Source organism: Drosophila montana, unplaced genomic scaffold (genome assembly GCF_035044405.1).
Source record: "Drosophila montana isolate Dmon_TW-CO22-7 unplaced genomic scaffold, ASM3504440v1 contig_1624_1, whole genome shotgun sequence".
Classification (NCBI taxonomy): domain Eukaryota; kingdom Metazoa; phylum Arthropoda; class Insecta; order Diptera; family Drosophilidae; genus Drosophila; species Drosophila montana.
In genome coordinates, this window is record NW_026996559.1 from 5,646,006 (window position 1) to 5,671,477 (window position 25,472).

The 25,472-nt window shown below is 38.1% G+C and overlaps 1 protein-coding gene across 1 annotated transcript in view; it reads right to left on the reverse strand.

Annotated features, from left to right (window-relative positions):
- Positions 1 to 25,438, reverse strand: part of shakB (shaking B) — a 153,486-nt gene extending 128,048 nt beyond the window's left edge. Inside the window, exon 1 of the mRNA XM_064699860.1 lies at positions 25,219 to 25,438. The gene's annotated coding sequence lies outside the window, so the exon portion shown is untranslated. The remainder of the gene's footprint in view (positions 1 to 25,218) is intronic.
- Between the last annotated feature and the right edge of the window lie 34 nt (positions 25,439 to 25,472).

Sequence of the window (25,472 nt, forward strand, 5' to 3'; positions counted from 1 at the left end):
GCAGCAATAGCAAAAACAACAACGTGGCAGGAACATCAACATCAACATGCGGTAACAAATTGACACGCCGCATTGCTCATACGCCCCGCTGGCTGGCTAGCAGGCGGGCAACTTTTTAATTGATGTTTATTTAACGTTCAACATAATTAACTCTGTGGCAATATTTAAAGCATCGTAAATGGGCATCATACGAGCCATTAAACGAATTTGTAAACGCTTCACTTGAACTAGAAGTCTCAGCGAAATGCCTTTGGTTTTGGCTTCAGACCATCTTCTGCTTTTATGTATGCCGAGATTGAAGCTCACGCATTTCATTCCATGCCATACCAACACACGCCATTCCCTGCAATTCCATTCCCCTCTATTCCTAAGAGCTAAGCGTTTTTGCACTTTAGACACTGCCATAAACGCAGCAAGGCGCGCATTAACACTGTCGACAGTGCAGAGCTGCGCTCTTGTAGCTACGAGTAGTTTTTTCCTATCCAAATCGTCTTCTATTTTGGTGGCGTTTACGACTTAAAGAGTCGTTAAATAAAAGCAACAACTGCGCCAGCAATTGGCAGAAGCTAACCAGTCCTTTGACCTCGCTTTATAAGCAACGACATTTGAAACAATGGAATATGAAACACAATGAAATGTTTTTTAATTAAAAGAATATGTTAAAAATGTATCTTGACGAAAAATATATTTAGAAAAATACCCAAAATTATTAGAACTTTATAAAATATTTTCTGTAGTTAAGCAAAGCTTTCTTGTTTCGTTTGAATTTTCTGATATTTAGAAAAGTCTTGTAAAATGTTTCAAAATATATTGCAAATAGTATGCATTGGGCTAAATGCTATGGTTATATGGGAACAATGGGAACACAGACAATTTTATTGCCGATAAATTATATTTATATCTTCCAACTAACTTTATTTGCAGCTCAATGCTTTAGTTGAGAATTGACTTACAAATTTGCCTGTATTCTTTTGTATATTAACTGTATAACGAGTTGCTTCATTTGTTAATAAAGAAGATACTTTGGTTCTACATTACATAGAAGATATATCATTCCAAAGATACTTTTCTATTCAAAATATGTAAGTTTATGTATCTTACAAATGTGACACAAGCTCTTGTGTGTACTAGATACTTTTATATCTCACAGGCATATTCGTATTTCACAGATAACTTTGCATCTTAAATATGCCTTTGTATCTAAACCTTGTACTTATATCTCGTAAGAACTTTTAAATTTGAAGGATACAAAAATACATGTGAAGTGTGCTGTTCGACTTGAGTTTATGTAACTGACTTGCGTATTTAGAAGATACTTTTGCGTTTTTCATTAATTTGAAATATTATCAGTTACATATGCAACAGACAATCAAATTTTCAATTAGATACTTTTGCATCTTTAGTATCCCGTTGAATCTTGAATTATATAAACTCACTTCTGATTAATAAGATACTGGTGCGATTTTAATTAATTTGAAATATTATCAGTTGCTTTGTTATTATTTTACACATGCAACCGATTTTTCAATAATATACTTTTGTATCTTTAATATCGAGTTGTATCGTAAGCTCATGTAACCCAATTAAGTATTAAAAAGATACATTTGCGTTTTTAATTAATTTAAAATACTATCAGTTGCTTTGTTATTATCTTACATATGCAGCAGATTTTTCAATAAGATACTTTTGCATCTTTAGTATTTAGTTGCACCCTGCGGACTGACAATATCAATTGCGCTGGGATAAAATTGATAAATAAGTCAATCACAATTGAATTGCGTCGTAACGGATTGTATCGCATACTTATATAATTTGCTCAGCAAGGGTCCAGTTGGCTAATCGAACGCCAGGGGGGGGGGGGGGGGGGGGGGCAGACGAAGGAATGAATATAGTTGCGCAAAAGTATATGCGGATGGGGATGGCTTGGGAACGATAGTAGAGGCAAGGCTCTCTGCTCAAGCAGGCGCAACGTGATGTAATTAATAAATGCACTTGACAACGTTCACTTAATAATTCTTTAGTGCAAAATCAAAAGCCAAAAGTGCAAGAGGCAACTTTTGCCCGCGTACGTGACCAATAACAAGAAATTTCTTATTTACAAGGCTGCACGACCAGGCCGCATCTCATGTCTCACTCTATGTATATATATATATAGACGTATATATATATATATGCATATATATATATATATATCTGTATGTGGATATGTATGTGTACATGTATATACGGCTGCCTTTGTCAGTCGCATATGCGACAGTCCTGGCTGCCACCGTCGTCAGTCAGAGCCATTGTAAAGTCAGTGGCCTAAAAAACATTATGAAGTTGCTCACTTGATCGTGCAATGTACCTTTTGATTTTGTTGCCCAGCACTTGGCACGTTCCAGGCGAACAGCAATTTTCGGGGAATGGCATGGTGCGTCTAACTTCTCTGCCTGCCCTTTCTCGCTCTCTCTCTCTCTGGATACAGTGTAACAAAATTAGCACAGCTGCTGACTAAATCGAGAAATGGGCAATGCCTGTCAGTGGATTTATCTGTCTGTCAGTCCTTCAGTGTGTCCGTCTGTCTGTCCGTCTGTCTGTCTGGCATGTATCTGTGCTCGCATGGCATTGATTGTTTCTCCTGATGATGTGTGAAAAGTTTATTTGGCCAGTAAACATCATGAAATGCTAGACAAATATACAAATCCAAAATGCGAAATAGATGCAATAGCAACAAAAACAACTGTATTTATTTTTCTGTTTTGACATGCTACCCACGAGCGCTCAGCGGAGTCAAGAGTTAAATGGAGCAACTGCATCAACCAGCCACCAGCCAACAGCCATCATCCACATCAACATCATCAACAGGGGCAACCGCATCAGTAGCCGATACACGGGCTATTAAATGCCCAGATGCATTGGCACACTGGCAGCCACAACAACAACAACAACAACAGCAAGAACAAGGGAATGCATTTAGCAAATGCAAATCAAATTTATAGACCCTGCCGGCGGCCTACAGCGACCAGTTGAAACTTAACAAAACTGGGAAACTAACAGCTGCCCAAAGCCGGGAGCCAAACAAGTGAAAGTGATCTAATTATGAACCGACTATATGGTACCCTAAACATATACAGCTGCTCACGTTATGCAGCGTCTGTGCTTCTTATATCCTCAGCCGCACATTATTGGAAATGCATTCCAGAATAACTTAGATATTTATAATCAGACCCTAATGAAACTTTAAAGACGGCAATCCAAGTTCCAAATGAACTCTACCTTTATGCATGAGCTTTTTTTTTTAATTTTATGTGTATCAGAGGAAGATATCCTAAAAGCGAAATAATGTATGCTAGACAAGTAAAGTATCTCAAACTCAAATTCGTCGAGTTCAGCTTAAAAAAAACAATTTTCTAAATCAATATTTATCGATATCTGTAGTGGCAGAAGATATCAAAACGAGTCTGCGTATTTCAAGTTAATAGCTTTTCTAGTTGGTTGGGAATGAGATTGAGACTCATTTACAATTGGTCCAGGGTATAATATATAAGAAATCAGAGAAGAGCTTATCAGATACCGACTGGACTGAATATACTTATAAATACAGATAGATGGCAAAAGAAACGGAGCAAGAGTATAAAATTGTTTAGCGAACGTTGCCTATTCTGCAAAACACTTGACAAATATTTATTGTAGGCAATAAGAAATTATAATTATTTTAATTAATATTCATATTTATATTTCACTTTTAGCGAATGCCTATGAATAATTTGCTTTAAGGTTCAACGGCCTTTGACTGGCAAATTTTAACACTTTGCTGTGTTTCTTGCTTAAACAGCGAATTCAATGCGTTTGCACACACCCTCGCACACACACACACACACAAATGTACGTATATACAGTATACATGCACACACATAGACACAGAGAAGCAAAATGGCAGCCATATTGCTGCGGCTTTTGGCCGAATTTGGTTGAAAGTTGGCTCGTTGGTAATTTATTTAAATTTTGTGTGCGCTCTGATGAAATGCATATTTGCTGCAGCATTTTCGTTGGCTTTAATGCTAATACTAAAAATATTTAGAATTATCAAAACACAAAAAATAAACAGAAGCATTTTAATTAATTGAACGCAAGTGCAGCAAATGGCATCCAATGAATTAGTTAACAGCCGTTTTGTGGCCGCCTGCCGCATTGCCCTGCCGGCCCATTAGCCCCGTGCAGCCTTTATGACTTATAGATTTGTAGAATATTTATAAATGATCGTATTTGTAGCATGGACGAGTTGTGAAGTGCGTTTGCTCGTGCCTTTAAAAGAGAATATTTGATTGTTAGACAATTGCCTAAGCTCAATTCTGTTTTTCCTGGCTTTTAGTAATATTTAGCTTTAAGCATGGAACTTTGAACTGCTTTAAGCAAGCCTCCGCCTTCCTCCCCCTTACACTTACATCCCTGCCCAGCATCACACATTCCAGAAGCGCCAGCAGCATTGTTTAAATTGTCGCATTTCTATTCATCTATGGGGCTTTTGGAAAATTTGATTTATTTTGATTTAGTTACTTTTTTGCCGACAAGTTTAATTAACTTTGAAGCGTGCGGCCGCTGTAAGCTGAAAGCATCATCATATATGTATTCATGTATATTACAGTTCAGCTTGTCTGCTATTTATTTATTTATTAAATTTTATACAATTTCACGGGGCCGCCTCATGCTTAGCCATTTTTCGTTTTGGCATTTTGTGAAGGCATTTTTAATTATTTATTTTGTGCAAATAAATCCGGCTCTTCAATGTGGGAGTGAATGTCTATGTATGCGTGTGTGTGTGTGTGGGTGTGGGTGAGTGTGTGCATGGGCTCGCGGTCATAAAAATGGCGCACATAATAACGAAAGCTGGAACGAGCACAGCGCACACACAAACACACAGGGAAAGATACCAAAACACTCACGAACTTATTAAATATAAATGGCATTTTGTTGGCACTTCCCCCGTTCGCCTCGCTCCAGACTCAACCACAACAAGAACAACATCAGCAACATTTACAATCATATATGGTATGTGCTCTTGACGTTCTCAACAGCCCACAAATATGCCACACCTTCTTCTGATACCTTAATTTTTAACCTTTTTTGGATTCTGTTCTTGCTTATTTTATATTTTATATTATAGAAAAATTTGTTTGTGTACTTATTCTAATGTATCTCTATATATAAAACTGTTTGTCCTGACTGACTGACTGACTGACTGACTGACTGATTGGTGATCAACGCACAGCCCAAACCGTAAGTGCTAGGAAGCTGAAATTTTCACTGTAGTTAACTTATGTAATGTAGGTGCACGCTAAGACGGGGTTTCGGGAAATTCCACCCGAATGTGTGGAAAAATCGCGAAAAACGTTTGTATGTAACTTTTTTGTTTACCATCCGATCGGCCTCAAACTTATTTCCAAAGATCTTTGTTCAAATTCATTTGAGGGGTGTTTTACACTTTTAGAAAAATCCGTTCCTCCATGGTGGAAATGGAGGTCAAAGATTTGGTGGGTGACGTTTCGCACTCAAATTCATTTCCAGAGATCTATTAGAAAAATCATTTGAGACGTGTTTCACACTTTTCGCAGAATTCAAACTATTTCGTGGGGAATGCGATTTAAAGATTTTTTGTGCGAAGTTTTAAGTTGTGTCCAATTTGCTTTAAACTTATTTTCAAAGCTCTCAATAAGAACTTAATGAATACGTATATCAACGATTTGGAAAATTCCACCCGCAACAGTGGTAAATTGGCGGAAAACGGTTGTATGAAAGTTTTTTGTTTACCATCCGATCGGCCCCAAACTCATCTTCAAAGATCTATATTCAAATTCATTTGAGGGGTGTTTCACACTTTTTGAAAATCCATTCCTCCTTGGTGCAAATGGGGGATTTGGTGGACGACGTTTTATGTTAAAATTTATTTCCAAAGATCTATAAGAAAAATCATTTGAGACGTGTTTCACATTTTTCGCAAAATCTAAACTCCTTCGGTGGAAAATGCATTTCAAAGATTTTTTTGGTGAATTTGAAGAGTTTTCCGATTTGCATAAAAGTTGTTTGATTCCCGTCCGATCAGTTTCAAAATCATTTTCAAAGCTTTTTTGATTTTATAAGATACGTGCCACGGGCAAGGCCGGGTTAACCCGCTAGTGTATAATATATATATATGTATACAGATACATATATATACTTTTTGCTTGGCTTTCGTTGAGGAAACTTTTATAAGTTCTTTGAGCATCCAGTAACAAAAAAAAAATAGCAACAATAACGGTCATAATAGTATTATTCACATCATATATACATAATTTATATACACCTAAATAGTAAAAAATTAAATCAAAATAAATTCACGTCAAACGCTTTCTGAAACCATGTCGTTGTCTGTGTCTTTGGTACACTGAGAAAAAAAAAAACAACAACAACAGGTAACGAAAAAAAATACGTGAATGAAGGTAAAATTGTGCTAACAACGTGAACAGCAGCAAAATATGCCAATGATGGGGCAACATCCCCAAAGCGCGCTCTTGCTAAAAATTTTAATTGGACTTTTTCGTGTTGCGACAAGTAAAGTGCACAAACAACAAGCAAAAACAGTCGTGACGTCCAAAACAATTGAATACCTTGCCAGCAGATGCCACTCATATAAAAAGAGCAGTTCTGGGTAGATAAAGTGACAAAGTAATCCAGTGAAAACAGAGAATATAACGACCAGAAACCTATTTAGAGTACCAAGCGAGTAAAATAACAATAATAATAATAATAATAATAATAATAATAATAATAATAATAATAATAATAATAATAATAATAATAATAATAATAATAATAATAATAATAATAATAATAATAATAATAATAATAATAATAATAATAATAATAATAATAATAATAATAATAATAATAATAATAATAATAATAATAATAATAATAATAATAATAATAATAATAATAATAATAATAATAATAATAATAATAATAATAATAATAATAATAATAATAATAATAATAATAATAATAATAATAATAATAATAATAATAATAATAACAATAATAATAATAATGATAATAATAATAATAATAATAATAATAATAATAATAATAATAATAATAACAATAATACTAATACTAATACTAGTAATAATAATAATAATAAAAAAAAATAAAAAAAAATAATAATAATAATAATAATAATAATAATAATAATAATAATAATAATAATAATAATAATAATGATAATAATACTAATAATAATAATAATATTAATAATAATAACAATAACAATAATAATGATAATAATAATAATAATAATAATAATAATAATAATAATAATAATAATAATAATAATAATAATAATAATAATAATAATAATAATAATAATAATAATAATAATAATAATAATAATAATAATAATAGTAATAATAATAATAATATTAATAAAAGAAATTAATATATAATACAATATATAATACAAAATTTTTGAAGTTTTAACCGATTGAATATATATATATAGTAAATTGTTGATTTCTTAAAAAAATTTTATCTTAAAAACAATAAAGCTTTGTATAGAAAAACCCTCTCTTTGAACAATAGTTTCTATGTCTAAGAAAGGAATCTCTGTCTCTCTCACTCTCTTTCTTTCTTCCTCTTTCTCTCTCTAAGTAGTATGATGTTCATTAGCTTAAGAACAGTTATCTTAAAAAAAAACAATAAGGTTTTCTATGCAATAACTCTCTTTTTGAACTATAGTTTCTACATATAAAAACCTCCCTCTCTGGACTAAAATAAAAAAGCGAAAAGTTCCATAAACTAAGCAGACAGGTTGTATATAGAGAAAGAATATGTAAGCTTCGTAGAGTCAGAGATATGTTAGTTTATTTTTCGCATTGATCAATTAATATCGCATTAACACACTTTGCCAAAAGCTGTTTGTAAGACACATTATTTCAATAAATGCTATGTTAAAATGTTACGCAAAGGTAAAGTTAAGAAACAAAAGCAAGAGCCTTCCATAAATTCAACAAAAAATATGCCATTTCTGTAAGATCTAGCTGGTGGGATCGCTGGGATCACTGGAACTGAAAGCTGAAAAGAAGCTGCTTGAAGCTGTGGTCAGGTTTTAATTCAATTCGCTTGGCCTTTGCTCTCGGCCTTTGTTTGGCTTGGCAAGACAACTATTTGTTTTTTTTCTACCAGTTTTTTTTTTAGGACCCGACCGACCATATTTAAGCAGCAACCTTTGTCAAATTGAATGGGCTATCCACAAGCTTAATCGTGGGCCCACAATGCGAAAAGTCGTGGAATGTTTTTTTGTTGTTGTTGGCAGTGGGGCCTTTACTAAAAAGACACCGCCTGGCTGACAGGTGGAAAAAGGTCGCGCGTACACGACACGGCACAGCCGCTGAACCGCCAACGTGTGTCCGCCCAGGTACCCTTCACACTCGCTCTACACACACACACACACACACACACACACACACACACACACACACAGACACACTAACTAAGAGACAGACACATCCCTGTTGCGCCTGAAGCCTATGGCCGGGTGGGGCCAGTGGTTGGCTGGTTTTCTGGTTTGCTGGGTGAGTGCGGCACGTTTGTCCCTGTTCATTACTGCGGTTAATTTGTTTGTTCTGCCCGCTGTTCTGTTTGGGGTTCACTTGAAAAGCTGTACCTAACAATTTTTGCGCTCGCTTGAGTTTTAATATTTTTTTCTCAATTTTTTTTTTTTTTGTGTTATGTTTTTTAATAAGCTTCGTTGTGGACAGGTGCAAAAATAAAGTAAAAAGTGTTGGACGAGGCGCTGGTGGTGCCGTTGGTGGGGCACAGGCAATCATCTGCTGGCACGTTGTTGACATCAAAATAATGACTGTCGGTCTGGGGATTGAGGCCGCGGCTGGGCATGTCAATGCGGATGCGGATGCGGATACGGATGTGGGATGCGGGATATAGTATAGATGTGGATGAGGCTGTGGATTGCGTCGGGCAGCATGGCCCAAAAAATGCCACAGTAACAACAACAAGCGCGTTTGTGGTGACGCAAAGGCAAACATATGCACAAGATATATATATATAACACACACACACACACCAACACACACGCGCGCATACATAAGCACAAGTGGCACATAAAACAGCTGCCAAGCAGTTTGCCCCACTCATCAGTCGCCTTCGCCTCGCGCCACTCACACTCGCACTTGGGATCATCACCAACAGCATCATCATCGTTATCATCATCAACAGCATCATCAGCATCATCATCATCGCACGCTCATGTTTCTGGTCTTGTTGTTGTTGTTGTTCTTGTTAATTACAAAAAAAATGCAAAAGCACGAAAATGTTGCTGTTTACCAAATTAAATGCTACTAATTGGATATACTCAAGTATATGGTCTGCGACTGTTGAGCTGCTTAGGCTCTTGTAAGGGGCTGTGTGGTTGGGTGGTTGTAATGTGGTGCACGGCAAAGCTTTCGTAAGTATCCCGATACCATGGAATTTTTAATGAAAATTGTTATTAGTATGTATGTATGTGTGTGTGTGTGTGTGTGTGTGTGTGTGTGTGTGTGTGTGTGTGTGTGTGTGTGTGTGTGTGTGTGTGTGTGTGTATGTGCATCGTTAGTCGCATCTGAAGTCGCATCAAAGTTTTGCATATTTCAAGCACAACTTGCACCTCTTGACAGCCAGCATAAGCTCAACATTGAAGAGGTACGTATCTCATATCCAACCAAATGAAGAACAAAATGAGATCTCTGAAGTGCAAAGCAGCTCCGAGGCAAAGGAAGAAACCCGGACAGACTTGAGTGGAAAGCTGAATAAACAAGGGTTGATACGAGCAATGCCGGGTAATAACTGCTGAAAAATTAATAAATGCAAATTATGCAATGCTATATGCTATGCTATATTATGCAATTCAGACTCCAATTTTTCTAAGCAACTCTGGTATTGAGCGAGAACTTTGAAAAATATATATTACCCTATTTAGTATATAACATACCCATGCCATCTGACGGGCTAGCAGATCATAATAGCATTAATCAGCAGGAAAATAAAATAGCTGAGCCTTTGAACGTAATAGGGAATGGTGCAGGTGAGATTTTAATATAAACAAAATTATTGCAAATATGATTTGCCGTTTTTGTAAAAATGCAGAGAAACGTATCGATACCATTTACCAGCACCAAGTATCGATAGATGCGTCTTGCCACAGCTGCAATAGCGGATTGCATACTTTGCGGCGCGGCGCAGCGAAAGCAACTTCAAAGGAAAATCATGACGAACCCCATTGATTGAAGAACTGAAAAATATAGAAATATATACAAAAACCACTTCGCGGTTAGTCAAAGCCAACGCAGTCTTAAATCGCGTCTAAGATAGGCGAGGGCGGCAGCAGGGGGATGGTGCTATAGAAAACTCTGGTCAACTGCGGCCGACTGCGGCTTTTGTGGTTCTCGCTCTCGATATGACTGGCAGCAAGCAAAATGGCGCTCGCATGTAAACATATAAATCTGTTTGCAAATTATGCAAGTCAGCCACAAAAGCGAACAGGTAAAGCCGAACGCAATGTGAACAGACCGACAGCAAAAAAGTGCATAGTAAAAGTGCTCTAGTCGGGAGTGTTCCACTGGGAGATACTCTGTATCATACATAAAGTATCGTCTATGCGTATGCAGATACCCTATATCATAAATTGACTACCTTCTATACCTATGTACGTATATAGATAAGAACGCACATAAACACACAGACAGATACTCTGTATCATACATTAATCTCCTTATATGCATATGTATATAAACAAGTACGCAAATTCAAACACAGACACATGCATTCTAAAAAAATAACTTGGATGTTCTCTATTCCGATTCTTATACAATTTAATCAGGTTTAATTTACGGCTTACCAAGGTGTGCACATACCAAAGCCCAAGGCTTTACCTCCAAAAATAAGATCTTTTTTGTGAACTTCCTCAAGCACGAAATATTAAATGATGTGAATCTGTGAACAAGATCTAATGAGCTGCAAGATAGTTCCAAATAAACTTGAGGCCAATAGACTGACCTGGGTGCGTGATCCCTAGCGCTCATGGTTCATCAGACACACGGACAAGGCTAGATCAACTAGGCTATTGATGCTGTTTAAGAATATATGCATATATATATTTATATGAATTGGCCCGGGAATGCCTCCGTTTGCCTGTAACAAACATGTGCACACAGCTGTTATTCACATTAAAGCCACTTTGGACGTGTTAAGGGTACAAAAAAGAAGCGTGCGAGCGTTGCAAACTAGAGACACAAACTAGAGGCAATCGCGATGTGGATGCGGACACGTAGAACGACACTGATTAATAAACTCGACATGCTGGCATAAAAATATCCATGCAAATTAATTAAATATTTACAGTTTACTAACACAAGCAGGTCACTGCATGGGGCGAAAAAAAAAAACCTAAGAACTCTTCAAGGGTGGCCTATGTGTGTGTGTGTGTGTGTGTGTGGGGAGAGGGGGGAGGAAAAGAGGAAATGCCAACATGCCACACGCTTGCAAAAGCAAAGCCAAAGCCAAAGGCAAAGGCAAAGTCAAGTAAGCTTTGCGCTGAATTGCAAAAATATGCAAAGGTAAGCGCCAGCAGCCGGAAAGTGTATGAAGCACTGTGAATGGCTGACTGACTGGCTAGTGGGTTGGTTGAGTGGCGGGTTGGGTTTGTTACGGTGGTTTACGCTGGTTACGGCTTAGCCGCATGCCGCTCAACTGCAGATGAGATTGGCCAGCTGGCAGCAGCAGCAGCTGCAGCTTGTCTGATTGAAGTGCCACAGCGATGAGCAGAAAAAACAACTTGCCATCTACTCAGAACTCGGCCGCAACCCCAGCTACAGCCACATCCAGAGCCACAGCGATAGCCACAGACAGTGCCAGAGCCACATCCGCGGCCCATCCAACTCCAAGCTCAGTCGCAGGCGTTCAGTGTGCCAACTAAGCGCATAGTTGCCACACGGCCGGCAAATGAAATTAGTGTTAAGCTGGCCGGCGCTGGAGTTTGAGGGGGGTGGGGAGGGAGAAAATGAAACTCTGACAACTCTGAAATACAAACAAAATACAAATAAACTTTTATGTCTGTAATCAAATTTTTGCCATGCTGCTGACGCTGAGTGTAATAAATTTAAATCAATTTAAAGGCATAAATTATGCGACTGTCAAGGCCAACAATTGCACCGAGCATTTAGATGACTCAGACAGGCGAAGTCTGGGCCAAATGATGAACGGCTTAAATATGAATAAAGCGTAGATATACACTCGAAGCATTGCACAGTCATCTGATGCCTTTAAAGAGGCCCAGCTGTGATCTTTGACCTCTCTTAAAATTTGTCTTTATTGTTGTGATTGTAGAATCAGCTTGAGCCCAGACTAACAATTTATATTTTTACGATGTACCAAACATTTAACCTTTAACTTATTAGAAGAAAAAAAACTGCTGTACTGCGGCTTTTCTGAGCCACACACTACACACACTATTAATATCCCGATCGTTATGAGAATCTCATGGCATAAATATGGTATCCAATGTCGTATATATACTAAAGCACAAGGCTCTACCTAACTCATGTGAATAATGGAGGGAGGTATCCAAAAACTAGCTATTCAACGGTGTGAACTAAATACCAAAGTTGTTGTAAGTAGCTATTAAAGTTTTCAAATAAAGCTAAAGCAAAAACTTGTCTTAATATCGATATTAATCGATATTTTACTTTTCTAGAATTGAGATTTTAACAATTATGTGGACAATGAAGGGAGTGCATCGCTATATACCAAATGTGTTATAAATAGCTCGCATTTTTCTTAAACAAAAACATGACCTAATATCGATAATTATCGATATTTTATTTATCATTGGCTTTACCTTATGAAATGTTTTTTTTTTCAATTTTGTGGGACATAGAGGGGCGTAAAATTTATTGCAACTTGCCTTATTCAAAGTATGCCTTAACATATATCAAAATCGATTTTAATCGATAATTTTTCTACGTTCACTTTGTGATGATTATGGAACTAGAATGATAAGTTTGTATTCTAGAGTTCACATATTGCGACTAATTTAAGTATTCGATTAAGCCTTAAGTCCTCCATGTTCACATGTAACGTAGATTTCTTCAAAAACCATAGACAGAGTGCTGATTAAATGAACAAGTTATAAGCCACATAACTGTTGAAACTTATTTCCATTTAAATTAAAAGAAGTAGTTCTCTTTGGCTACGTGAATTTATCAAACTTACATTCCTGGTAAAAAGGTAAAAAATTGAACGCAGTCAACGGAATAAAATTCATAACTTTAACTTAACTTTACAAATTTTAAGAGATCTATGTATATTAAGCTGTACGAAGGTATATTTACTTGATTCCTTGTCGATATTAATGTCCGGAAAAGTAATCATTCGAATTTCTAATACACATTGTCATGTCTAAGCTATTTGGCATTTATATATTTAGTTAGTTACCATTTGTATATATAATCTGCCTATGCTGCAAGCCAACTGTAAATTCTTGGACAAACAAAAGATCTTAACTTGAAAGTGCGCCATAATATATTATCCTTTTGGTACCGCAACAATTTGAGAACATTCTTAGGCACAGGCATCGTCGATTCCATTCGAGCTGAAATACTTGGTGCAGGAGTGTGATCGCCTATCGACTATTATTCACATGCTGTCCCCTCTCCTGACCCATGGGACAGCCTGATGGGGAAGAGGTGCCCTCGGGGAGTAGCTAAATTGTTGCACTTGTGAATGCCGAAAAATAAATAAAAAGCGTAACGAAATGAAACCAAACTCGAAATGCCAAAGTAAAATACCAACTGCAAAAGTACTGAAGAAGAAATATAGCACAATGAATGGGCCTCCATTTCCAACGACCGACAGAGTGGGCGAGAGAGAGAGAGTGGGAGAGAGAGAGAGAGAGAGGGAGAGAGAGAGGAGTGGGCACGGCAGTTCGACGGAGCCCTGAAGGTCCAACTTTTAATGGCAAGAGCAAAGAGACAAGCGTGTGCATGGAACACATGTCGTGGCTGCGGGCAATAGGGGCAAGAGCATAGAATGGAGGGAGGAGCGTTGTGCAAACGGGTGAAGGCGTGGCAGGCACTGTTAAGTGCATGTTACCCAACAATTTAGTAGCGTAAGTTGAAAAATTTGAAATGGCCGCAGCCGGCAGAGAGAAGCCAAAAGACGCCAAATGAAAAGTAAAAGAATAAGTAGAAGGAAAAACTCAACGAATGGCAACGGGTGTGCGGTAAGTAGATGAGATGAAATGCAAAAACCAAGTGGAGCGAGCGAGCGTGGGAAAGAGGGCGAGAGGACGAGAGGTAAGATAAAAGTTAAGAAAATGCCCGCAAAAAGTTGAAATGAAGATTTATTTGCCTATTTGCTTATTTATCTTCAGCTAAAACTAGAAGAGAGACAACGCCATTTTATGAGCTGCTTAAAAACTTGCACAGTGTGCGGCACCCACACACACACATACACACACACACAGAGAGTCAGAGGCTGCACGCGAAAGGACAAAGTATCCTGGAAATAACATTAAGTACCGTCAACTCAAATGTTGCCCCTAACGAGTAGCTAGACAGAGATAGCCATAGCCTGATGAACCCCAATGCATTTAGCGTCTTGCGTTGCTCATCCGACCCGTGTCCCTCTGCGGGTAACTTATTGTAGGTAGTTAGCACAAATTTAACATGACTCACACACTCACACACACACACACACACACACACACACAAACTTGCCCACGCCTTGCATCCGTTCAAGCGGAAAAGTTTGCTTTTTCTGCGTTTTTAGCTTCTTCTTTTTCCTGCTTGCAATGTTTCGAGCTAAACAGTTAATGGGCAATTTAATTATACGGAAATCACACAAATTCATCTAATTAGTTTGTCTTTTTAATTGCCAGGACACTTGAACCGTCGAGCTACTGCAGCTGCACTTCAGCCGCGAGGCATCAAGTTACCTTAATTCCCCAACTCGACCTCCGACCTGGCTATAGAACGTCAGGCTCTATCTGCTGTACCTGCTACGAATATCGTTATCAATGGAGTTTACCTTGTAAATATTTCAATATACTACCGCTCCCTCGCCCCCACCCACTCCCTCGCCGGCTCTCTCTCGTTTGCTCTGCTCTTTGCCAAGCATTTTTATTAAAAATTGTTATTTGTGAGTTCTCTGCCTCTTGCAACTGCCTCTTGCAACTGCCTCTTGCAACTGCCTCTTGCAACTGCAACTGCAGCTGAAATTGCATTCGTATTGCTGTTGGCCCAACAGCAACAGACGATGGCAATTGTCTCGCGAATTGGCTTTTGAGCCACAGGATCACGTCCCGTGCTTTTTTCCTCAATAATTGGTCCATGTATAAAGTGAAAAACAATATTAACAGCAAGTTTTCATGACTAGCAGATACCCTGTTGTCTTTTTGTTTGAGAATATGTCGTATATTATGACCAGCAACTGTTTTGTTTAGATTGTGAGAAATAATCATAATCATAATCATAATCATAGGTAGGAATAATCTACGCAAAGAAGTCAACAGTTATAGAATATAATATATATGCACATAAAACAATCTTCCTTTTGTGTCATCAGCTCCAAGAAAATTTTGAAAATTGCTATCTCCAAGTGGGACAAATGTGACTTTTGGCTGCGTAACTGACGTATCAGCGCGTTGGACTATCAAGCGCGAGGTCGCCAGTTCAAATCAAGCAGTGGTATTCAATTCTTATATTTGCTCATTTTATTTATTATTATTCACAAAGTATAAAGCGAAGAAGCTGGCGCGCGGGCCACTTGGGTAATTTCTTTAAGTATATATACATATAAATAAATAAATACATAAAGAAAGCAGTTTTATGGCCGAGGCATAAAGGAGGAGCCATCAAATTGGGATACCACTCGACGCGAGAGGATAAAGTGTGGAAGACGCGAAAATACAGCGATGGGAGTTGAACAGTTTCCCATTTGATGTGTGTTAAGTAAAATGTGCTTTTAATATTTTGGGCGCCCACACACACACAAGCACGCAACATAGTAGCTTAAATGTGTGTGTGTGCGTGTGTGTGTCTGTGTGTATATATTGGAGCATGCACACTCTGGAGCATGCAAGAATGTATCCACTTGAAGGTGCTGATGCCCCGCTAAGGTTAGTTAAAAGTTAAGGTCGTGCCAAATTTCACGCCCCTTGAAGCAACCTGGAGCAAGTAGCAGCAACAGCAGCAAACATCCGCTGCCACCAGGTGAAGGCATCAGCATCAGCAAAGAGAAGCACCTGGAGGAACCTGCCTGCCACCTGGCAGCTGCCATCTGACTGACGGGCGTTTTAATCCTTTTGCATTTCGCGTGCAGCGTAAAAAGCATCGTTAAATAAACATGAGAATATGAATGCATGATTCCGCTTCGGGCCGTACTAACAGCATTCTCATCATCAGCATTAATGGTCATAAGCCCGACGACTCAAACTACCTTCATAAAGAAGCTACCCACTTTGCTTTCATTTTCGACTTTGTTTTTAATTTATTTCTTTCAACTTGAGTACACATTGAATGAGATTCTGCAATGGCTCAAAATATAACCTTATCTTAGCTGTAAATTAAAATTACAATTAAGAAATGTCATTTGCCATATTCTTTGCTTTAAATACCCAAAAATATACCTAAATTGATTTCTGCTGCCAGAGCAGGCATTCGATCAGTTAGCAAGCGCTTTCAACTCGTTCCAAGTACCGCTCTTTCTGGAACTCGCCCCGAAAATGAATGAGGCTAGAAACATTTCAACATATATCACAAAACTCTAGCCCAGTATCGACACGATAAGCAAGAAATATTAAGCACTTATTTGCTCAAACAATTTTTCCGGTAAATTATCGTTCACTGATGCCGATAAACACTTGTTATCGATTCAAGTAATCATATCAGCTTCTGGCAGAGATTCTCGATTTATACAGTTACATGCCATCAGGAAAGATAGAAACAAAATAGATTTTGTTTCTGCATACTTAGCAACCTTTCGTTGCTTAAAGCGTTATAGTTCGCAACAAGTTCAAGCCTTGCTTGAGTGACAAGTTAAGAAAACAAAGTTCTTGAATAAGCAATACCGGGTATATTTTTTAATTTGCTAATAACTTTTTGTTTCTTGTTATGGTATTAAAACGGAAGTGTTTAATTTCAATTTAAAATTTAAAAATAATAAAATATTATACAATAAAAAAGTATAAGCAGATATATTTACAAAAAATAAATAAGTATTTATTATTAATATTTTTTTTTTGTTTTGGCAGTTTTGTGCATACAAATAAATATATTTTTTTTATAATTTCATTATGCTAAGGCTACAAAATGAAGAAAGCATTGCTCTATAGAAAATATGAACTATTATTAACTATATTATCTCTAAGTCCTCAACCTTTGTTTGCAGTGTATTAGGCAAATTGAAAAATAAGAAAAATTATAATAAAGCGGGACCGACAACTTGAAAAGCCCCATGCGCCCACATGCGCTGGGCCTGTAGGAAGTACCATTTTTGTCGCCCAACTGTCTTTTATTTTTTTGCACTCTCCCAACTTCGGTTAGATAAATAGTGTGTGTGTGTGCATGTGTGTATGTGTGTGTTCGCTTATTTATGGTCTAGGACTTTGAAGCCGAAATTCACTTCCATTCAGTGCTCACTGCTCAGCTCTCGGTGCTATATTAAATCGCAGGCCATAGTTTTTAATAAAATGCCAGCGCTCCGGCCGAAAACTCAGGCACTATGCCTGTCTTCCCTTTTCTTATTTTTTGGGTGGGGGTAGCGGGGGAGGGGAAGGGGCGTGCCCCTAATTTATGTACTCGGGGGTAAGTTCGCAATAGTTTTTAACTGAAATATGTAGAACGGAGCGGCAAACGAAAACCGAAATTCGGCGCATACCTTCGACTGCGTTCCTGCTAACAATTAGCGGTAGGGCAGAGGGGCGAATAGAGGGCGTGTTGGCCATGTCTGGCGTCTAGGCGGCGGCGTTCCACAGACTCAGACTATTGAGTCGTTTAGGGTGTTGTTGTAGGCGCGACAATTTCACCCATTTGCCAAGCGCTATGCCTCGTTGTGGATATGGATGTGGATGTGGATGTGGCTGTAACTCGAGCTCGAGCTTCATGCTATCCAGTCTGATGTCTTATTTTATCTGTCTTGGGTGTCTCCAGCTCCTTTTGGTCTCCTTTGGGTCGGCCGGCCGGGCCGATATTTTATTTTTATTTTTATTTGAAAAAATCAATTTATGGCTTCTTTGGCAATAAACGATTTCTCTTTTAGTTGCCTTCTTCTTTTCTTTACGGCCGCATATCTTAGTAATATTTTCTATCATTGTCATCGCTTGAGTTGTGTCCCCCATCCCTTCCAGAATTCACCGTACTCCATCTCGCTCTCTCTCACTCTATCTCTATCAGCTCAACTCACTCCAAGGGTTTGGCGACGTCATCTTCGATTTTCTGCTTTTTCTTGCTTTTTTGTATTGTTTGCTGTCCGATGTCGCATTTCCCACCCGCTCCCAAATTGACCAACCGCACGCCCATTATTCATTGTATACTTTGGACCTGCCTGGTTTTTACCATCTCAATGAGTGAGTTTGTGTGTGGGTGTGTGTGTGTACGCATATGTCTTGGCTCAATAATGCTGCGATAATAATGGCCGCAAAGAATTTCACCCAAACACTTCTCTTTGCAGACTTGTTTGCCAGCTGCACTTCCAGTTACGTCCCGAGATACTCAAATGTGGTCGGGGAGTCAATTCATATCCTGGTGGGGCAAATGTGACCGTTGCATATGTGACTACTCGCATTGCATTCAAATTGCGCAACAGGGCGTATGATTGATGAAAAGGCTTGACAAGAAGCCTTAGAACTCGCACATTACTGTGACTAGTACCAAATATAACGAACCAAATGCAGACGCAAGAGCTAAAAGCTAAAGGCTCAATTGATTGGAAACCATTTCAAATATAATTGGATATAGTTATGGGTATATATAAATAAATAAAATATGTATGACAAAAGGTGTTAGTGACCGCGTCCAGTCTAGAGGTGCTCCCAGCGCAACACAAGTACTCGCTGCCCACCTGGAAAATAATTCCTTAACGAAGCGTTAAGGTTGCACTGCCATATTGAGTAGAATTTGCAGTATGGCTTAACTCTACGCAGTGTATGCTTAATGATGAGCCACGCCTTGACCCAAGTTCGTAGCAGCTTCCGAGACACAGATTTAGCTCGTACTGATATGATAATAACGTAGTTCGTACTGACATTGAGATCAATTGCCCAGAAGACAGAAGATGCGTGTCGCAGAGCTAGAGTAATAGCGTCCACAAGCTGTCTAGAGGAAGTTGGATGCAACTGGTCGTATAGTCTGCATGCAGCCGACAAAGCAATCAAACGACAATCTGACGTATTTGAAAGGCAGCACACAGATCCATGCATCAGACCATCTGTCAAGCTCCCTTGCGAGAGCTCGACGATCGCTGGTGCCGTAATGTTGTCGATGCAGGACCCCCAAAGATCTCACCATTCATCTGTGACCAAATTGACTTCATGAAAATCGCATAGAAAGGCTATATTTAAGAGAGAGCAGGAGAGCAAGCAAGCGGAAAGCGCATTACACAAAGTATCCGCAGGGTGCAGTTAGGAGAATAGAAAGAAGGCAGATATATTGATAAGAATTGCTAAATATAATATTAAAAAAAGGGATTATTGTTCGCAATTTCACCCAAAATCATTGAATAAATGGTGCAAATAAAATGTATCTCAAAATTTTAATATGCTATAGGAAAAAATCGAAGAGCCAAAATAGAAAACTTTCGAAATAGCTCAAAAATGCTATACTGTACTATATACTTGCTACAGAAATGCCATACTTTTAAAGGCACATGTCGATGTGAAGAATAAATAAAAAATAATAATAATACCTGCCTCAATTGTATTTAAGCTGCACTCGATCAGCGGTTACCCTTTGTATTAACCTTTAGTCGATAGCAATAAAGCTCAAATTTAATAAAGCAGGCATTGACGACAAATCGAATATACACACACACAAACGCAGACATGGTATGGTTACTATGCACACAGTCTTTGTGCCATGCATTTGGGCTTTCCTTTGGCCAGCAGTGAGAGGCAGGGGAAAAATGCGTCAGTCGCACACACAAATATGCAATGTCCATAAAATACTTGATTTTCTTTTTTAAACATGACAAATAGGAAGAACGGGAGCAAAAGTAGAAGGGTTGCGTGGAAAGGGGGGTGGGAGGGGGCAAAGGCCAGAGAGTGAGGTCTCGTGTTGTTGGGTTCGCGCAACCAGCCAACCATAAAGTTAAGTTTTTGCAGTTTTTTACCACTCACAATAAATAAAGCTGTTTTATTATTGTATTTTCTGCAGAGAGGCATGAATAAATTTTGTCTGGCCAAATAAATACCAACACACGCACACACACACACACGCATATGCAGAGCAACGCATTTGACAAGTTTATAAATTATCGACTATAAAGGAGAAAAAAAAAGGGGGAGGAGGAAAATGTGCAACTGATTGTTAAATTCCATTGAATGCCATTTGTGAGCAGAAATAATGGCATGCCACGTTTTAAACGGTAAGCATCATATGTTTGTGAAATATGCACGACTATGCCATAGACAAAAAAAAAGTTGTTAATGTTGCAAAATAACATGATATTATACCTCAAAGGAGGAAATACTATAATATTCAAGCATTCACGTACGGGGGGCAGCGACAATCCTAGCTGACTTGGTTTATGTACAACTATATTCAAAATCGGGCTTTATTTAATGCGACTTAGCTAATGTGCTTAAATACCCAAAAAGTCAAAGCTATGCCTAATCGATTCTATATATTTGTAATCAGGCTTCATTCCGCTCCTTGACATTAATCAGAATATATTAGTTCTTAGAAGCAAGGCTGTGGTTCGGTTCACGGTTCGTGCCAATGCCTCAACCCAAAGATCGGTTTGTAAATCTGGTTTTCCACATTTGGAAAAATATGGTCGAGGTTCTTGCATAAAAAACCTTAACCACACTCGAATAAGAAAGTTTTTTAGTTAGACAAGCGAAAAGCGTGCCCTAAATGGTCTATATCCCAGGCTATGTACTGCCCAATATTAAGGCAGCTATGCATTTATTTTGGGCTCAAATATGCAACAAGCATATAAAGCCAATAAGATCTAGACCAAGAATGTATAAATTAGGATGAATAAACCTAATACTTCGGCAATTTTATTGCACAGATACTTTCTGCGAAACTTGTCCATCATCATTTCATCTGTATAGATTCTTCTAGCTATCGCATCCGGCCAATCACTTCTCACTTCTTTCTCTGCGTCTTTTTCATCCCTCACTCTGCAATTATTTCTACTATTCCCATGGAAACACTAACAAGTATTAATGTTATAATGAAATGTAACAGCTTCGACGGCAGTTGCCTAGGTTTCTCCTAATCAGAGCCAACGCACGAATGTATCTTGGGTTAGGCCCATATCAGGTTCATTGGGCAAATCGATGAAAAAGCAATTCACTCGACACAAAATCATTTGGGTATTTATAGACAATTGTGCATCTGGCCAAATCATCAATCATCATCCAATCATTATGGCAGCCAGCAAATTAGCAACAGTCGCAGCCGCAGCCGCAGCAGCCATTGAAGCCGAATAACAAGCTTTTGGGCTATTGTTGTGTTCGGATTCCAAATTAAAATTAATTGGCAGTAATACACAACAAAGGGCAATGATAAGAACAATCGCATGTTTAATAATAATCGCATTAAATTACGTAACGTGTGGCACATAACGATCAAAAACCTGGCCCGGCCCATGGGGCGTATGCGCAACGCCTGCAGCCCACGAAAGCGCACAGAAGGGGTCAAGTGACAGCCCACAGAAATTCATCAGCAATTGTACGCATAGACGTGTGCCCCACCTATTGCCATAGAGTACGCCCACGCCCCATCCCGCCGACAACACCTCTATTGAGCTTCCGCTAACATTTTCTCCGGCCCCACACAAAATACGAGTATGTAGAGTGTTATAGTCGAGTGTGCCCGACTGGGAGATACCCTAAGACCAACCCTAGGTAAACACTGCGCACTATGCAAAAGGGATTCTTGGGTGTTTGAAGTTCGATCCTTGTGAATCGGCAGCCGAAGGTGTGCAGATACGAATACTCAAGTTTATTCTTTAAACTAATTTTTTTATTAATTTCCTCGCGAATTGTTGAGATATCCAAAATATTGGATCATTTGGATGTGCGTACACTATATGAGAACGAACAAAGTATATTTGATGCGTCTTGTAGATCTTTTTGTTTTGAGTTGAGCTTAAAACAGCATGTATCAAAACCGATATATATCGATGTTATAAAATATAAAGAATATTAAGCTCTAATTTCAAGTCTCCAGCTTTTTGAGAACGATGCGTTCTCACAGATGCATAGACTGCGCATCGTCCTGATCAAGAAAATAGATATATGTACTATATGGCTTGCTTCCATCGATCTGTCACATACTTTGGCACAATAACAACATACCCCATTCACCCATTTTGAATGGGATCAGAGATGCAAGACACACAACGGGAATGTGAGAAATTCTCTCAATTCTGACACATCGAAGATTTCATGCTCTCACTTAGAGCTATGCTACATAGAACACACAGACACACACACACACACACGCACACATTTAGACATATATCATTGATTCTAGATAAATGCTAGACTAAGTTTTTGTATGCAGCGTGGTGTTTGTGTGACAAACACTCTGGCTTGAGGAATTCGATATCATTTGACTTGACTTTTCTTGACTTGATTTGATTTGATTTGAGTTCAGTCTTACCTTGGCCACAAGTTGGAGGCTGTGCTGTGCGGTGGCAATAAGTGAGTATATTTTATATATTTGTAGCAGCCGACAAAGCGCTGACTGATATGCAACAACAATAACAATAACAATAACAATAATAAAAATAAAAATAACAGAAACACAAAACATCTCTAGACATTGTTTGCTTGTTTATAAAAACGAACTTTTTATTGCCACAAAGTGGCAGGCGACAAGCCAGAAACGTGGTACGCCACGCACAGCACCATGTGGCGTGGAAGGGGGCGGGGTCGGACTTGCTTCTCTGTGTGTGGCTGTGCCGTGTGTGCGTGAACGTGTGTATTGTTGTTGTTGCCTTCAGTTGCTGTGGCAAGCACACAGGAAACTTTTATTTACGACAATGCCGAATTTCGAATGCATTTTTTTGTACACAGCAAATTAAATTGACAAGTTAAAAGTTTCGATGCGCTGCCATTGGAAAGATTTGAGTTTTCACTCTGAAATTCCCTGCATATTATTATTAACACTTTATTCATATAACAGATTGCTCCAATATCTAATTAGTTCTTTAATTCTTGCCTGCGACATTACATAGAAACCTAAATATATATTCATGTATGCTTGCCAGTGTGTGTGTGTGTGTGTGTGTGTTTTGTTTACTGAATTGATGCATAATTTATCTAATTTTGAAATTGATTGTTAATGTTTTCCCCCCGGTCTATAGGCCTTAGTCAGCCTTGCCACCCCATTCCCAGCAATTTCTGTAGACAGTCGCTTCGTTTGCTTGTTTCGCTCGGAAGTGTTTGTGACTTTTATGATTTGGCTTTGATTTGATTAAACCTCAAAGCGACACACATGTGTGTCTATGTGTGTGTGTGTATGTGCACACACTGCTGGCAACCTGATTGGCATTGCCAGGGACAAGCAGCTCGGTTCCCAATGAATGAATCCAATGAATGGCCAAAGAATTTTCCCGTCTCAATGCAATTTTCCAGCAGCGCCAAACGCCAGCACACTTTTTCCCAATTTTTTTTTGGTTTCTCCCTTTTACTCTGCTTTATACTCATTTTGGACTTTCATGCTTTTCCATTTTCAGCTTTTCCATCAATTCACTTGATTTGCTTCAACATGAAATGCTTCTGGATTAGCTAATTAACTTGTTTTCGTTGCAGCAATGACATTCGTTTTTTACAGATTTCTATCTTTTTTAGGTTATGTGAATAAATTCCTATTGATCGAGGCGAATTGGCGAGATATCTTTAACTGGGTAAACATATTTAATGTTATTTTTTTTGTTATTGAATGTGAATGTGAGCCAATTACGTATATTTCAATGCATTTTACACATTTTAGGCTGGTATAAAGGGAGTTTTTTAAACGATGTTGGACTTATTTTAGTTCGTATATAGTTTTATTTACAAATATTTAATAGCATATGCTATTTCGTGTTGTAAGCCAGAACAAAGCATCTATTCAATAGTCTAAAGTCAGTTCCAGATTTTAGCCAGTGCATATAGATTCTTACTCGATGATAAGAACAAGACTTAAATCTTTTAAAAATCATTTTAACATCAATTAATAATCTTGTCATATAGAACGACGTTTTTGAGCTCATAAAGTATATAAATAATTTCCCTGTCTGTCTAAAAGGATTTCTTTAACATCATCTATCGAAGATTCCTAACCTGTCTACTTAGATAACTTATTTAGAGTCCAAGCTGTCTGATTGTATCAGATCGAGGCCTCAAAATACTACTCAAAATAATTCCACATTAAATTTATTATATATGTATATATAATGATATATATTTCTTTTGTATTATTTATTTTTAAATGAATGCAAATAAAATGTAGATGGCTCGGCAACTACAAAAGAAATGTGTGTACTTATTTTTGTTTTCAATAGCATTAAGCCTGAAAGAGAAATAAAATATAATACTATATAAACACACGCACACACACACACCAACACAGAGAGGCGCCATCACAAGCGGACTTTTGAGAAAAACACATTAATATTAACGAGCATTTTTATGGCTTTCCAATTGATGGAATGAATAGCTCAAATGCTTTACTGCAACACAATTTCCATTCAACAACACACCCAACACCCTCCCACACACACACCCTCCCGCACACACACACACACACGCACACACAATTTGCTACGCTGTCAATGAGCGTGAAAAAAAATCTGTGGAATCTCGAGCCGCAGCAAGAAGTGTAGGCAAATTATTTTAAATATTGTAGAATATCAATCAGCAGCATTTTCATGCCGCATCCCACCCACTCCCACCCCCTCCCCCACCCCCTTGCCGATAACCATAAAGAAACTTACCTAGCTGTTGTTTGGTTGTTGTTGTTGTTGTTTTAGTTGTTATTGTCGTTGTTGTTGTTGCTGTTGCTTTTGCTCCCTTGTTGCTTTAGGCGCGTAAAGTTGTTCGCATTTTCTTAGCCGAATTAAATTTTGCTTGTTTGGCGCCTCTTGACACTTCTTCTTCTTCTTGTGGTTGTTGTTGTAATAAACATTGTTTTTTAATTATTGTATCTTCTGCTGTTGTTGCCTTGTCGCCTCACATGACGCCCGCGCGC